This window comes from Macrobrachium nipponense, chromosome 3, assembly GCF_015104395.2.
Source record: "Macrobrachium nipponense isolate FS-2020 chromosome 3, ASM1510439v2, whole genome shotgun sequence".
Classification (NCBI taxonomy): Eukaryota; Metazoa; Arthropoda; class Malacostraca; order Decapoda; family Palaemonidae; genus Macrobrachium; species Macrobrachium nipponense.
Window position 1 is genome coordinate 33884012 of NC_087202.1, and position 16987 is coordinate 33900998.

The following is a 16987-nucleotide window of genomic DNA, read 5'->3' on the forward strand; positions in this document are numbered from 1 at the left end:
TTGTGTAGGTAAGTCAATTGTCCTGTGTGTATTCCATAGTGTAAAGAGGAAAGTGTGACTGAGGGTAAGTTTGGCAGCTGGATTGGTTAAGTTTATGTGGGGGGCATTTTGCCCGCTTGTTTTTTAAGCTTGTGATCCCGCCACAATGTCTTTGAGGTTCTTGATTATAAAATGAGGTCAAGGGTTTGACAGGTCTTCGTTCCTCGCAAGAAAGTCTCCTACAAAAGCGCACACTGCATTGTCTTGAGGGAAACCCACACTCTTACTGATGGCCTGAATTTTGGTCATCCTATTATTTAACCAAGTCAAACATAATGGTTCAAATTGCAGACCTGACAACCACTTCAAAACAATGTCTAGGTTCCATGCAACATCCCAAGATTTTTAATCTTCAATGTTTCGAAAGACTTAATCAAGTTGCTGATGTCCTGATTAGTCAACAAATCTAGTCCTCTATGCTTAAACACAGAGAAAAGTAAATATATCTATAGCCCCTTATAGTACATGGAGACAGTCTCCAAGATCTCTTAAAATTAGCAAAAAGTCCATTATTTGAGCTATAGAGGTCGAAGAGATGTGACTCTGTCTGCACCAACTATTGAAAATCCTCCACTTTGACTGGTATCATTTGCAAGAAGAAGCTCTCCTACATCTTCTAATAGCTTCTGCTGCTTTGCAAGAAAACCCTTTTGCTCTGACAAGGCTCCTGAGTGTCTGAATCCTGTCAGGGCCAGAGCAGATAACCCCTGATGTTACCTGTTGAAGTGGGGTTGTTTGAGTAGAAAACGACTTTGTGGAAGAAGCCTGGGGAAGTCCACAAAAGGTCGGAGGAAATCTGGAAACCATTCCTTCCTGGGCCAGAATGGGGCCACGAGAGTCATCGACATGTTCTAATGCGATATGAACTTGGTGCGCGCTTCTCTTATGAGACCGTTGGGAGGAAAGGCATAAATGGTGAGTCCCGTCCAATCCAGGAGCATCATATTTGTGCTCCAAGCTTGCGGATCCGGAACAGGTGAGCAGAAGATCTGTATGAGATTGTTCCTGGAGGTGGCTAAAAGGTCTATGGATGGTTTGCTGCATAACCTTCAAAGATCTTGGCAAACTCTCGCATTCAAAAGTCCACTTGGAAGGAAGAACCTGATTGGAGCAAATGAGAGAAATCCCTTCTTGTAGCCTCTCCTCTGATAGCCACCACCGAAGATCTAGCTTTATTTCCTCTGTAATTGGAAAATAATCGAATTTGGTTGTTCCTTTCAATGGCAGCTTGCTTTGAGGAAGTATTGAAGAGGTCTCATGCGGAGTCGGCCTAATGTTACGAACGACTTCACTGATGTCAGTGTCCCTAGTAAACTCATCCACTCTAGGGCTGAACAAGATGCACAATTCAGGAACTCTTGACCTGTCTTCAAGCACAACTCTCTTCGGGGAGAGAAAAGCCTGAAAAACTAGAGTCCCTAAATAAGGAATCCTCTGAGTTGGTGTCATTTGTGATTTCTTGAGATTTATAAGTGTGCTTGACTGTTGAGTCAGGCATAACATCTTGTCTAAGTCCTCCACAAACTGACAACTTGACTTGGATCTCAGGAGCCAGTCGTCTAGATAGAATGATACGTTGATTCCCATTAGGTGGAGCCATTTTCCTGGCAGAGCAAGAATCCATGTAAAAACCTGAGGGTCAATTGATAATCCAAAACAAGGGCTCTGAACTGAAACATCCTTCCCTTGAAAATGAACCTCAAAAATGTTCTGGCCAACTGGTGAATAAGGACATGAAAATATGCATTTTTCATGTCAAGAGTCACCAGCCAGTCGTCTGGTAGGAGAGCTGACATTACTGAATGATTCGTCTCCATGCGAAACTTTGTCTTCAATATAAAAAAGAAAAAAAAAGTTCAAGGCACCGACATCTAGAATGGGCCTCCAGCCCTCCGAAGACTTGGGGACTACCAACAGCCTGTTGTAAAACCCCTTCATGTTTGAGTTCTTTACTTCTATTGCCTATTTCTTGATCAGTGCTTCAACGTCTTTGCTTAGAGCTAAAGATCTTTCCAATTGTTCCGAGTACACTGTCAACTTGATTGGAAAACTGGACAGCGGTGGATCTTCATTGCTTCAACAGGTGATCTTTTTTTTTTTGCCACCTTGGCATCCTGGCTCTCTTAGACAGGACAATGTTTCATCATCCACACACCTAGCTATCGCTGTTCTCCTAGCTTGTCATTTCTGGCTAAGAATAAATCCCTTCTCCAACAGGAACTCAGATGTACAGATAAGAAATTATGCCTGTTCTGAGCAGTCCACATTTACCTAAGTGTCACAGGAAATGTCCCATGTGGTCTTCATTACTTACACCCTATCACAAACAAGCCACTTCCTCTTCATGGGCAAAGAATTGTCTTAGTGTCCCTAAATACAAGAAGAACACAATGATACTATACCCCAAACAAGCATAATTAGATATGTCACTTTTGAACCATAGAAAAACACATAAAGGTTCTTCTTTTTTCTATCCCCTCCTTTTAGGATGGGGATATGAAAAACAAGAACCTTTACATGTGTTTTTCTATGAGGATGAACAGTAGCTATGCTATCAAAACACAGGTTTTGACAAAGGAAAAACCTATTTTCAGTAACTGCCTGATGAAAAGGCATGGAACTTTGTGGTGTGTGTTTTTCTTTCCCAGACCTTGCGATTAATGGGTATCTTGGGCAGCCAATGTGTTGTTGCCACATCTGGGTGAGAAGGGCGAATGGAAAACTGGCTAAGTGCTTTGGTCTGGAGTCCTTTTATACTACATATATAGTATCAGTATGTCAAATCAAAGGCGATGTGCTGGCCAAGACAAACTGTGAGAGAATTCTTGGATACTGGATGGTCTGTCTTATGGATTCACAGCAGATACTAACAAAAATCTTTAAAAATAATAATCACATAACTTTGCATATTTAGCTTTCTCTAACTTTTCTAATCTTCCCATCCAAATGAATAGAAGTATTGAGTGTTAATCCCTTGACCTAAACTCAATTTTTAAAAATTTCAATTGCTCCAATTACATTCTATATCATACATTCTGAACATCTACCACAATGCAAAAATCATTACTTTCACAAGCTTTTTCTTGACCTACATCGTCCCAATAATGGAGAGGTATTTTGTCATTCCTACTAGTTTCATCTCATCTCGAACCCTAGTGAGCATCAGTCTCATATCTTATACAACAGTTCCTAATGATGATGTTAAAGCTTAAAACTATGATATTATCTTATTCCAGGAGTCTTAGATTTCAGTTTTGTTGCACCGTCTTGTAAAACTTGATGCTATTGTGAAATGCACATTACAGGCAGTCCCCAGTAAGGCAGAACTGACAAAAATCATATAAAATCCTAAGAAAACCTTACTTTTAATGTTTTTGGTGTATTAAAAACTGTAAACTGCATTTTCATTGGATTGCTCATCAAAAAAAAAACCCTTCAAATATTGATTATTTAGTCTTTAGTCACATTTCTTCTGTCGGATCAGCGTCGTAACCCTGGAACATGTGTCATAAACCTGGAAATAATTTCCAATAAATATAATTGAAAAGTGTCATAACCTCGGCACCATCAGCTGAAACTGTCGTAAACTGGGGAATGCCTGTACTCCACCTGTCAATGTTTTGACATCTCACAGGAAGGCGGCAAATAAATTCCAATACAATAATCTAAACTTCTACAACAATAATTACAAAATCACAGTAAAGTACCTCACTGAGTCTTCAGATAATCTGTCTGAATAATTGAGAACTGCCCAGAATTCAATATTCTTGCTTTGAAAAAATTCCTTATCTTTAATGTTCCACTGTCCCTGGTAAGGCACAACAGCATTGCTGGCATTCAACTGCAACTTAGGAGGAGGAAGAACTCGACCAGTTAACTCAATGGGCTGGAAAAAAAATGAAGAGCATACTGGACAATTGCCATGAAGTTTTATTTTTCTTTCATTTTGTGCATTTATTCAATTTTTTACTCAAGATTATACTAATAGTAAGATATAAATGGTAAAAATCTACAATTATAAAGCTTTTTAGTTTCGTAAGTGCAAACCTCTAATGATGTTTATGCATATTACTCACTCAATGTTGAGTTAGGAGAGGGATGGTGATACTGTGAGGTCCCAATCAGTTGCTGGGACCCTCATGGCATCCTTGCTTCAAAAACTAAAAATCTGCTTGACGCAACGAGCACTTTCAAGAAACAGATCCAGCACTCCTGATTCAAACTATTTTTTAAGCACTTTTCAGAAGCTACTTTATGACATTGTTATTACTATATCTATGAACACATGTCAGACATTGCAAACTTTCCAACCATATGTATTGAAATCTCTTTCTAATTTGTAGGATACAGAACTGTTAACCATTATTCCAGGTGTGAGAAAACACATCTGGCTGAATATAAATAGAAGTACCTGATTTTCCCTAATGTCAAATGCTACTTTTATGCTCGCAAGAATTCTTGACCTGTCCAAGAGGATGTGTCAATAAATCAGAATACACCTTAACTCTGCCTCTTACTCACACTCATTATATTGGTGACACCGATGATGACCGACAATGCCAGCACCATCCTATCCAACAACAATGCTGCAGCAGCAGCAGGCATCCACCTGCCACCTTTCACAACACATAACCCAGAAGCCTGGTTCTTCAGAGCAGAGACCATCTTCATGTCTAATAGGGTCTCCTCCACATCCCGCAAGGCGAATGACTTCCTTGAGTTCCTACCAAATGATGTCTTTGAACAAATCGGAAATGGCTTGCCGACCAAAAGGCCATCATTACCTTCAAAGTGCTGAAGGAAACAACTAAGGTCGTCCTTCAGCATAACGCCTTACCTCAAAGCAAAGTTGTTCTTAGACATTGTGGGGGGCAGCAATTGGAGACCAGCAGCCATCGCACATCTATAAGCAATTGTGGCAACTAGTTACGATCCCCACCACAGATGGCTGCCCAGAGACTATGTTGGACCTTGTGAGAGAGGTCCTATTCACAAAATTACCCCACCAAAGAGTTGCAACCATCCCTTAGAATGATCAACCATGGACCTTGACAAGTTCCTGAAGATGGTCAATGCAGTCCACCTGGCCCACAAGTCAACAGAGACTACATACACAGCTACCCCATAGCCACAACAGCAGACCAACACAGGGATGGACAGTGATCCAGAGGACCCCACCACCCCCATACACCACTACTGGAGCCTCAGGTGGAAAAACTAACCCCAGTAAAAACTCAAAACAGATCAAGGGCTTTTGTTTCTTCCATTTGAGGTTCGAGAATGACACTTAAAAATGCAAAAATGACTGCTGCACATAAAAAACAAGCAAAAGGGTAACATCATGATCCAACAAACTAAATGTCACCAGTGGGATAGACCATTTGCCTTGTAAGAATTCTTGACATGTCCAAGAGTTTGTGTCAATAAATCAGAATACCCCTTGACTCTGCCTCTTACTTGCCACCTCATTATATTGGTGACACCAATGATGACTGACACCGCCAGCACCATCCTATCCAACAACAATGATGCAGCAGTAGCAAGCATCCACCTGCCACCCTTCACAACACACAACCCAGAGGCCTGGTTCTTCAGAGCAGAGCCCATCTTCAGGTCTAAGAGGCTCTCCTTCACATCCTGCAAGGGAAATGACTTCCTTGAGTTCCTACCATATGACGTCTTTGAACAAATCGTGGAATGGCTTGCCGACCAAAAGGCCACCATTACCTTCGAAGCACTGAAGCACCAACTAAGGTCGTCCTTCAGCATGACGCCTCACCTCAAAGCAAAGTTGTTCTTAAGAAATTGTGGGGGCAACAATGGGAGACAAGCAGCTATTGCACATCTATAAGCAACTGTGGCAACTAGTTACGATCCCCGCCACAGATGGCTGTCCAGAGAATGTTGGACCTTGTGAGAGAGGTCCTACTCACAAAATCACCCCGCCAAAGATTGCAACCATCACCTACAATGTATCAACCATGGACCTTGACAAGTTCCTGAAGATGGTCGATGTAGTCCACCTGGCCCACAAGTCAACAAACTATTACATACACAGCCACCAGTAATGACAGCTGCCCCACAGCCACACCAGCAGACCGACACTGAGATGGACAGCAATCCAGAGGACCCCACCGGCCCAATACACCACTACTAGAGCCTCAGGTGGAAAAATTAACCCCAGTACAAACCTAAAACAAATGAACATCCCAAGGGCTTTTGTTTCTACCACTGGAGGTTCGAGAATGAAGCTTGAAAATGCGAAAACGATTGCTGCACATCACAACATGCAAAAGATCACAGCATGACTCAACAAACTAAATGTCAACGGCGGGATAGACCAGTTGCCTTGTAAGAGAAACTATTCCTGCTTTGCGCCATCTTTTTTCCAGGTATAGGCAAAAAGACTCCAAATTTTTTATAACAGACAAAAGATCAAATACAAGCAGTCCCAGGTTATAAGCAGTCTCGGTTAATGGCGGCTGTGTAGTGCCATAAAATTGGCGATTTATGGCGCAATAAGGGCCAAGTTTCAGTTATCGACACCAAAAGGCGCCAATAATAGAATTATGGCATCATTTTATGGTGCCATAACAGAGGTGCCATTAACCTGTTATTGGTACCATAAGCACCATAAATTGCTTTGTTTCGGTTAATAGCGGTTTTTGCTTATCAGCATCCCATCAAGAATGGAACCCCTGGCGATAACCGGGGACTGCCTGTACGGTTTCTGGTTGACACCGGTGCACCCAAGTCGTTTGTACTAGCCCACACACACGAGCGCCTCAAGCCAACCCCCAGAACAGTACAGATGTCCAACACTACAAGTTTCCACTGCCAGCAGAGTCCTGCCAAAAATATACAGGAAGTAGACCATGACTTTGTCATTCTGCAGGAAGCAGTACAACTGGATATTCATCACAGTAAATGTAAAAATCGTACTTTTAGGAGCAGAATTCCTAGAAGCCCACATGATGGCCGACATGGCAATACAGCAGCTGATCATCATACCCCCTCCCATAACTCAATCCAACAGTAAAACTTGAGATAAGTCGCCTCCTACATTAATTCCTGGGGGTCTTCAAGGATGACCTACAACACGACCTGACCAAACCCACAAAGCACTACAGTCACTGAGGGACCCCCAGTGCATTCCCATTTCAGACAATTAGCCCCAAAAAACTTGTGCACACCAAAGAAGCTTTCCAGGACATGGCACCAAAACCTGACTGTACATGGTGACCCTTTCAGCAACCATTGGAGACTCAACATCAAAACAATACCTGATAGGTACCCGATGCTGAACATCAACGACATAAACCGGATGGAGGGCAACAAATTTTTACAAAGCTCGGCCAGCAAAGATGGATATAGGAAAAATGTCCATTACCACCCCCTTTCAGCATATAAACTACAGTTGCTTCGACCTTTGGAACTCAGGTGTGACCTTCCAACATCTGATGAACGAAATCCTGAGCACCCTACCATTCTCTGTCGTTTACATCGTTGATATCCTCATATTCAGCCCCAACATCAAATAATACATGAGAGATGTCAGGTGGGTCCTGCAAATACTCAAAGAAAATGGACTTATAGTCTGAAAGGGCAAATGTAAAAGGGCAAAACCAGTAGTGGAGTTCCTGCAACACCAAATAAGCCCCAAAGACGTCAAGCTCCTCCCAACGAAGGTCCAAGCAATCACCAACTTCCCAAAGCCAAAAACAATAAAACCAGTCCAAGAATTCACGGGAATGATCAACTATTGCTGCCATTTCATAACCAACCTTACTGAAATAATGGCTCCAATATATGATTGCTTAAAAAGAAACCCTAAAAAACTATGTTGGTAAGAAAAACAAAATAAAGCCTTCACCCTAGCCAAAAGAGCAATCGCCTCTGCTGCCACACTAACCTTCCCTTTATCCCATAGGTCACTCACCCTAACAACAGATGAGTAGCACAGCGATGGGCGCAGTACTGGAAAGACACCCATTGGCATTCTTCAGCAAGAAGTTATCACCAGCAGAACAAAAGTACTCCACATTTCAACTGAGTTACTGGCAGTTCACATAATCATCTGCCACTTCTGAAACATACTAGAAGGACGACAATTCGTGGTGCAGACAAACCACCAATCATTGGATCATGCCTTCACCAAAAGTGGAGACACTTGGTCAGAGAGACCACAGCATCACCTATCATTGATAGCTGAATACTCTTGCACTATCAGATATTTAAAGAGTTCTTCCAACAACATGGCAGACACCCTCTCCCAAAACTCCATCAACACCTTCCAGATCGGGATATAATATCCCAAAATAACATCAGCTCAGAAGGATTACGTGGACCTACAGTGACTATGGCGGGAGAACGCTGCCCTTAAATGAAAAATACAGCGAATGAGAGAATTTTCCATAAATAATTAGTACATGTATACGGTCCCTATGAAAATCCGCAAATAAGCAACTCTACGAATCATGAGTCCACAAATAGCGGGGGTCAGCTGTACTTTCTGGCATTGTTAGAACTGTAATTATGGATGTATGCCAGACATTGCAAACTTTCCAACCATATGTATTGAACTTTTTTTTTTGTATATATAGAATTGTTGGATTGAGTGGGCTATGGGGAGTGGGTATGATGTTCAGCTGCTGTATTGCACTGTCAGCCATCATGTGGGCTTCTAGGAATTCTGCTGCTAAAAGTACGATTTTTACATTTACTGAGATGAATATCCAATTGTACTGCTTCCTGCAGAATGACAAAGTCATGGTCTACTTCCTGTATATTTTTGGTGGGACTCAGCTGGCAGTGGATACCTGTAGTGTTGGACACCTGTACTGTTCTGGGGGTTTGCTTGAGGCGCTCGTGTGTGTGGGCTAGTACAAACGACTTGGGTGCACCGGTGTCGACCAGAAACTGTACAGGCAGTCCCCGGTTATCGGCAGGGGTTCCATTCTCAGTGGGGTGCTGATAAGCAAAAACCACTATTAACCAAAACAAAGCAATTTATGGTGCTTATGGTACCAATAACTGGTTAATGGCACCTCTGTTATGGCGCCATAAAATGATGCCATAACTCTATTATTGGCACCTTATGGTGTCGATAACTGCTTATAACCTAGGACTGCTTGTATTCTCGAACCTCCATTGGTAGAAACAAAAGCCCTTGGGATGTTCATCTGTTTTAGGTTTGTATTGGGGTTAGTTTTTCCTACCTGAGGCTCCAGTAGTGGTGTATGGGGGTGGTGGGGTCCTCTGGATTGCTGTCCATCTCAGTGTTGGTCTGCTGCTGTGGCTGTGGGGCAGATGTTGTTATGGGTGGCTGTGTATGTAGTCTGTTGACTTGTGGGCCAGGTGGACTGCTTCAGGTGAGGGTGCTGGTGCTTGCTTGTGCCAAGAATCCTTGGAACATCCAGGGGAACGTCGGGGTGATAGCATACGACTCCATGACCTTCCTTGACAGCAAGATCCTTTACTCCACCATCAAGCGTGAGTTGGCCGTTCTGTGATGGGAAGTGAAAACCTTCAGAGCTTTCCTGTATGGCCAGCTCTTTATAGTTCATTCTGATCACCGTCTTCTGATGTATCTGCAAGACATGAAGATGTAGACAGTCGTCTCGCATGGACACTGGAGGACTTGTCTGAATTTAACTTTATTGTTAAGTACTGTCCAGGTGTCAGAATGCTACTGCAGACTGGTTATCTCGCTTGCCCGCATCCACTGACTGTGTGACTGTTCCATAGACTTCAACTTTCAAGTTGCCTACTGGACTGACACTGTTTAAGGAAGTTTGAGGTGGTCCAGAATCTCTTATAGAATCCTTGGAGCTAGTTGTAAACTGTCTGAATGAAGGGTCAGGTACTGCACCTGACTCTCAGCTGAAGGGAGCTAAGCTCCGGGAGGCCTTAGTTCAGCAGTTTCTGAAGGATGCCAACTGACTAGGCTTCAAACTGGATAAGATCAGCAGGAATCAGGTCAAGGCCATGCAGTTTCCAGGTACTGTTCCAGCTTTGGAGTTGCTGATAGCAGCTTCTAAGCTATTGAACCTGGAAATCTGGGTCCATTTTGGTCCCAGTTGCCCAGTTGTCTACAGTGACCCATCAGTGACTGAGCCTCAGTACATGCACCTTCAGTATCTTGCTGGAGTACACTTTAACCCTCTGCTGGAGCTCCATAATTACATTCCTCCAGCTGACGTGATTCTGGGGCATAAGGCGGAAGTAGAAGCTCGGGCGCCTGATGGTGAAGGCTTAGCTATTGATGATCCTGATGTACTAGAAGATTCCCCAGTAATCCAGTGTGTGACTGAGACACCATCTCACCAGTCCAATTGTAATCATGTGTCTCAACACTCGGCAGTAGGTCTAGTAACGTTACATGGCACTCTGTATTGTTCACTTGTTGATACAGGAGCACAGATTTGCATTGTCAGTGAGGCTGCACTGAGCCAGCTTGGCTTAGAGGACAAGGTACTATCGGTAGAACAGTTGGAGGGGTTGACTGGTGCCTGCACCTGTGTTCTAGGCTACGTCCAGATCGGCTTGGAGTTTTCCTCTGGGTGGAAACTTCCCCCATTTGTGTAAGCTGTGGTGTCTGCCAGATATTAACTTTTGTTTTGTCCTTGGTAGAAATCTGCTGGATGCAGCCTACCTGATCCCAGATTCACCCCGAGAACAGCTAGTGTATGACAGCACTGCTGTTCTTCAGTTGTCTCCATAAGTACTCTCAGTCTCGCTGTAGCCTGCTGAGTCCACTGTCATGAAGGTGACTGACCCTGAACTTGACCCTTGAGTGTTCTTAGAGAATGCTCTCCTGTCCTTTAATCAGGAGGCAGGGATCCAGAGAGACCATCGACAGATTCAATCTGTCATTAAGATGATCTACTCTGGAGTTCCTGCATCTTGGGTTCCACTCCCTTATCAGCCATATAAGAGATGTTGGTCTGCCTTGGAAGTGCACCAGGGTCTGCTGGTTAAATGGAACCAAGATGGTTCTGTAGCCCCAGTAGTCACCTTCAATGTCCTAATAGATTTGGTGGCACACATACCTGCAAAATGCTCACTGGGGGATAGGAAAAATGACTGCTGTGCTCTGTCGACTGGTTTGGCACAAATCTTTGATTAGTGTAATCAGGGATATGTGCCGGACCTGTAGGGAATGTCAGACCTGCAAGGTCTCAAGGGAGGTTGTGGCACCGCCAACCTTGAAAATAGTGACCACCTCATCTTTTGAGTTGGTCGCTTTGGACCTCGTAAGTCTCCCTACAACCAGCACTGGTTTCATTGGCTGTCTGATGGTAGTCGACCATTATTCCAAGTGGGTTACGGCAGTACTCATAAGGAATAAAAGGAGTAGTACAATATGGCAGGCACTTGAGGATAAAGTTTTTTCAGTTATTCCCCATGTCCCAGTCTGGAAACTCTGACTAATAATAGCCCCGAGTTTATTTTCCAGGAATTTGCCAAGTTGCTGGAACAGTACAATGTTGTACGTGTGAAAACAACTCTGTACAAACCCTCTAGTAATGGCGCAGTAGAACAGGTAAACTGTACTATTGGTGAGCTAATGAGGGTAATTTCTGTGGAATCTCGGAAATGGGACTGACACCTGTCTAGGGCAGTTCTCAGCTACAACCATTCTCACCTGAGATTAGTTGTACTCATGCTGAGGCTACAGGGGTGCTCACGATGTTGATAGTATCCTGTTGCTTTCAGGAAAAACGAGAGATCCATGGGCTGAAGGTCATCCTCGGTACAAACCGTTTAAGGAGGTGTCATGGTAATTGCTGTATAGCAAAGAAAGATAAAGGAAAGGAAAACGCATCTTCGAGAAGTTCTGCAGCAAGGAGGCATTCGCGCATATGTTGGAGGCGCCTGTTCTCATGATGGTTCTAGAATTGGCAGGAGTGTTGGGGAACTTGACAGGTGCCGACGGGACATGAGGAACGCCACAATTTCTGATGTAATACTTCGTCCAAATCCTTCTAAGAAGTTCTAGTAATCTTCGGAGTCTGTGACGTTCGTGCTCCGCCTCCCCCATAGGCCCCGCCCCCAGGTCACCGTATAAATACGACTGACGAAGTAGCAGGGATCAGAGATCATCAGTAAGAGTCACAGATCAAATTATCAGTGAGAGCTCAGCAGCAGAGATCAGAGATCATCTGAGAGAGATAAGAGAAGAAGGAACTGACGAAGGATTAGAGAGGAAAAGGCGCTCGAGAGTTGGGTCGAATTCTGGTCAAGTCGTCGTCAGGAGTGGACGACCGAAGTATTTTCGACGTTGAGCAAGCCTTGAGAGAAGAAACGTTAAACAAGAGGTTTTGAGGAGTTCCTGCCCTTCAAGCATCAAGAGTATACATTGTTTTCTGCAATACGGAGTCAAGTAGACAACAGAAGTTACAGTTCTCCTTGTGTGAAGCCACCACTTCGAGCATAGATCTCCGACGGCACAAAACTGGCCGGCAAGTATTTTCATTACCCCACCGTTTCCCCAGTTCACACATTTGTAAGATTTTACTTGTGGTATGTAAATAGGAGACACCATTCTGCATTTATCTTTGTTAATAAGCTTGTAAATAAACCTTTGTTGTGTTTGCGTATCTTTCTATATTCGTATCCCCAGTTTCAACTATTGGTGTTGAATTCTTTTTGTTTATCATTATTTCAAACTTGGAGCGGACCTCTCTCGGGGTTCGTAACATTGTGGTGACCTTGCTTAGAATACTCAGCACTGTAACAGTTTGAGACAGGGAGAATATAGAAAGAACCAGAATGAGTGAGATGGTGAAAAAGTTTATTGAGTCGGGTAAGCTACTAGGTCTAGAGGGGAATGATCTCTGTGAGTATGTTGAAAAGAAAAAAAAGAGAGAAGTATGAGAGAGATGAAAGAGCAGCTGAGAGGGAAGTGCAGCAAGCGAGAGAAGCAATGAAAAGGGAGCTAGAGAAAGAGAGAGAAATAATGAAAATGCAGCAAGAGAGAGAAATGTTGGTATTGCAGCAGGAAGAAAGAGAAAGAACGTATGCATGAGCAGGAAGAAAGAGAAAAAGAATGTATGCACGCGTTGGAAATTGCTCGGTTAAGGCAAAGCACTCTTAACAGTCAGTAAGGGCAGAACGAAAACGAAGCTGACAGGTTAGGTATGAGTGCAGTGCTGAAATTAGTACCAAAGTTTGATGAGGAAGATGTTACGACATATTTCATGTGTGTTTTGAGAAGTTAATGGAAAGAGTAGGCTCTCCTAAAGAAATGTGGACTTTATATTTACAGTCAGTTTTGAGTGGTAGGGCACTTACTGTGTATAGTTGCATGTCTAAGGAGGAATGTGATGATTATGATATCGTGAAAGAAACTGTTCTTAGCGCGTACAGGTTAGTACAGGAGGCATACCGTAAGAAATTTAGGAGTTTGAGAAAGGATGAAAATATTACGTATGTAGAATACACTAAGAAGTTAGAGAGGCTGTTTTTTGATTGGTTAACTTCTGCTAAAGCTGTGGATTTTGATAGTTTGAAGAACTTAGTGTTGTTAGAAAACTTCAAAGATAACGTATCCCCTGAGATTAAGCTTTACATAGAAGATAGGCGAGAAGTATCTTTCGCAGGAGCAACTAGGTTAGCTGACGAATATAGTCTAACTCATAATTTGAGTGTTGGTAAGAAATGAAATGATCCTTCATCTGGTAGTACAAAGCAGTAAAGGTTTCAGTTCTAGTAATAGCAATGCGAGTAAAAGTGACTATTCCTGTTATACATGCGGAAAACCTGGTCATACGTCTAAGGTTTGTAAGAGTAAAGTGGCATCTAGTGGCTCAGAATTAACTTGTTTCCGATGTAATGGGAAAGGTCATTTAGCGAGAAATTGTGTGGTAGAAAGGAAGGACGTTAAAAAACCAGTGTCTCTAGTTAACCTTTCGTCAAGTAGGAATGATGTGATGAGAGAAACTAGGAAATTTTTTGGTGAATTTCTGTCAGAAGGCGTAGTTTCCTCTCTTGAAGGAGTAGATTCGAGAGAGGTGGTCTTGCTTCGAGACACAGGAGCTGCTGTCTCACTGATTAGGAGAGAGTGTGTGCCGAACAGGGCAGAAATCAACATGGAAGAAAAAGTCATGTTAGGTGGATTTCCTAACATTTGTGTTCTTTGTCCTTTGTTGAAATTGAATTTAGAAAGTCAGGTAGTGTCAGGAGAAGTGAAACTTGCAGTTGTTGACAGTTTGCCTGTTGATGGCGTTGACATTATTGTCGGTAATGACTTAGCTTTATCCAAGAATGTGAATCCTGTTGTGAGGGATATTCTAGTGTCTAGAATGGTAGTAACTAGGTCGGGTTTAGATACAGACATAGACTACGGTCATAATTTGTTCGGGGATTCGAACGAGTGTGAGTTCGTGGATTCGAACGAGAGTGAGTTCGTGGATTCGAACGAGAGTGAGTTCGTGGATTTGAACAAGTGTGATAGAGGTGGCGAGGTTGATCTTGGCATGAGTGTGGCTGAGAAACCTGACTATTGTTGACAGTGATAGCCAAATGGAAGGTGTAGCTGTTGAGAGTAACATAGTAAATGTACCGATATCTAGTGCTAGTTACGGTGATGAATTAGGCACTAACGTTTCGGATAAGGATGAGCTAGTCAAGCTGCAGAGAGAGGATGAGACACTAACCAGAATTTTTTAATGTGAGCTGGATGATGATCTCGATGATGTGTGTAAGGAAACTTTTTGTTTAAAGGACGAAGTTTTGTGTCGTTATGTTCGACCTAAGTCAGGTAGTAAAGGTGAAATCACCGAACAATTAGTGGTTCCTAGGAAGCTTCGTGAACTAGTTTTGAAGTTAGCACATGATGAGCAAGGACATTTGGGAGTAAATAAAACTTTCAGGTGTATTAGTAGGGCATACTTTTGGACTAAAATTAAACATGACGTAAAGAGGTATGTTTTAAGCTGTCATGAATGCCAAATTGCCGGGAAACCGAATCAAGTAATTCCCAGAGCTCAGTTGTGTAATATTCCTTCGGTAGGCGAACCTTTTGAGAATATAGTTATCGATATGGTCGGACCTTTGTCTATAAGTAAGGGTAAAGAAGATTGCATAACTAATCTAGAGTATTATAAAAACAATTTAAGTGATGTTTGGCAACTAGCGAAGGAGAACGGGAGTCAAGGGGAGACTAAACGGAAACATGATCTTAGAGTGAAAGAGACAATTAAATTTCTGTGTAAGAGATGAAGTTTTAGTACTAGTCCAGAAAGAAGGTTCCTCTTTATCTTGTAAGTTCGAAGGTCCTTTTCCAGTGTTAGAGAAGAGGGGAAATATAAATTGTGTAATTGATATGGGTAAAAGTAGAGCAAAGTGTATGCATGTAAACTTGATTCAGAATTATAAAGAACGCCCCGTGCCGTGGCCTCCGCCCGTGTGACAGTGTTACTGAGAAATTAGTTTTGAGAAAACGCAAGAGGTGTTTTAGCATTTCAAAGTTTTAATTAGAGTTCAGAAAACCGAAAACGTAAGAGGAAGGGATAATGTTATAGCTGATAGCCTCTCTAGAAATTTTTCCAGAATGAGTAGCCTAATGACCGTTTTCTATTTTGGCACAAGTGGTTGAGTGAATGGAGAAGTATTAAAGCTTTTTGCAGAATTGTTCCCCCTGCTGTTTAATTCTTGTTTCTGAAAAAAATAAAATCAGTTGATTTCATTTTTTCTCTTTTTGGGGGTATGTGTCACAGTAATTGCTGTATAGCAAAGAAAGATAAAGGAAAGGAAACGCTTCTTCCAAAAAAGTTCTGCAGCAAGGAGGCATTCGAGTGTGTGTTGGAGGTGCCTGTTCTCAGCAGGAGTGTTGGGGAACTTGACAGGCGCCAACGGGACGTGAGGACGCCGCGATTTCTGATGTAATACTTTGTCCAGAACCTTCTAAGAAGTTCTCGTAATCTCGGGAGTCTGTGACGTTTGTGCTCTGCCTCCCCCATAGGCCCCGCCCCCAGGTCACCGTATAAATACGACTGACGAAGTAGCAGGGATCAGAGATCATCAGTAAGAGTCACAGATCAAATTATCAGTGAGAGCTCAGCAGCAGAGATCAGAGATCATCTGAGAGAGATAAGAGACGAAGGAACTGATGAAGGATTAGAGAGGAAAAGGCGCTCGAGAGTTGGGTCGAATTCTGGTCAAGTCGTCGTCAGGAGTGGACGACCAAAGTATTTTCGACGTTGATCAAGCCTTGAGAGAAGAAACGTTAAACAAGAGGTTTTGTGGAGTTCCTGCCCTTCAAGCATCAAGAGTATACATTGTTTTCTGTAATACGGAGTCAAGTAGACGACAGAAGTTACAGTTCTCCTTGTGTGAAGCCACCGCTTCGAGCATAGATCTCCGACAGCGCAAAACTGGCCGGCAAGTACTTTCATTACCCCACCGTTTCCCCAGTTCACACATTGTAAGATTTTACTTGTATGTAAATAGGAGACACCATTCTGCATTTATCTTTGTTAGTAGGCTTGTAAATAAACCTTTGCTGTGTTTGTGTATCTTTCTATATTCGTATCCCCAGTTTCAACTGTTGGTGTTGAATTCTTTTTGTTTATCATTAAATCGAACTAGGAGCGGACCTCTCTCGGGGTTCGTAACAGGAGGGTTCTCTAGTTCTGAAGAAGATGCACCTGTTGGGACACCTTTTGATGAACAAACTCATCCTAGGGTTCAGGGGACCATTCCATGTCACCAAGGTACATGAGAATAAGGTCACCATGAGCTGAGGAGACTGACTGATGGTGAACTAGTGAAAGCTCATCATATTCAACTGAAAGCATGTATAGAGCCTCCCGCCTATCTCAAGAGGCATTTCCTTTGGTACCTGAAGAGTCTTGGTCCTGTAGCTGAGACTCAGGATAGTTTTGAACTTGTGGATACTAGTCCAACTCTGCCTGACATCTCAGCTAGTTCGGATTCGAGTAGT

The 16987-nt window shown here is 42.8% G+C and overlaps 1 protein-coding gene and 1 long non-coding RNA gene across 3 annotated transcripts in view; one reads left to right on the forward strand and one right to left on the reverse strand.

The window, feature by feature from the left end:
- Positions 1 to 3934, reverse strand: part of LOC135221696 (uncharacterized) — a 74388-nt gene extending 70454 nt beyond the window's left edge. The window contains exon 1 of the long non-coding RNA XR_010316073.1: positions 3747 to 3934. This is a non-coding gene — a long non-coding RNA (uncharacterized LOC135221696). The remainder of the gene's footprint in view (positions 1 to 3746) is intronic.
- Positions 1 to 16987, forward strand: part of LOC135221697 (protein argonaute-3-like) — a 699537-nt gene that overhangs the window by 352936 nt on the left and 329614 nt on the right. The window lies entirely within an intron of this gene.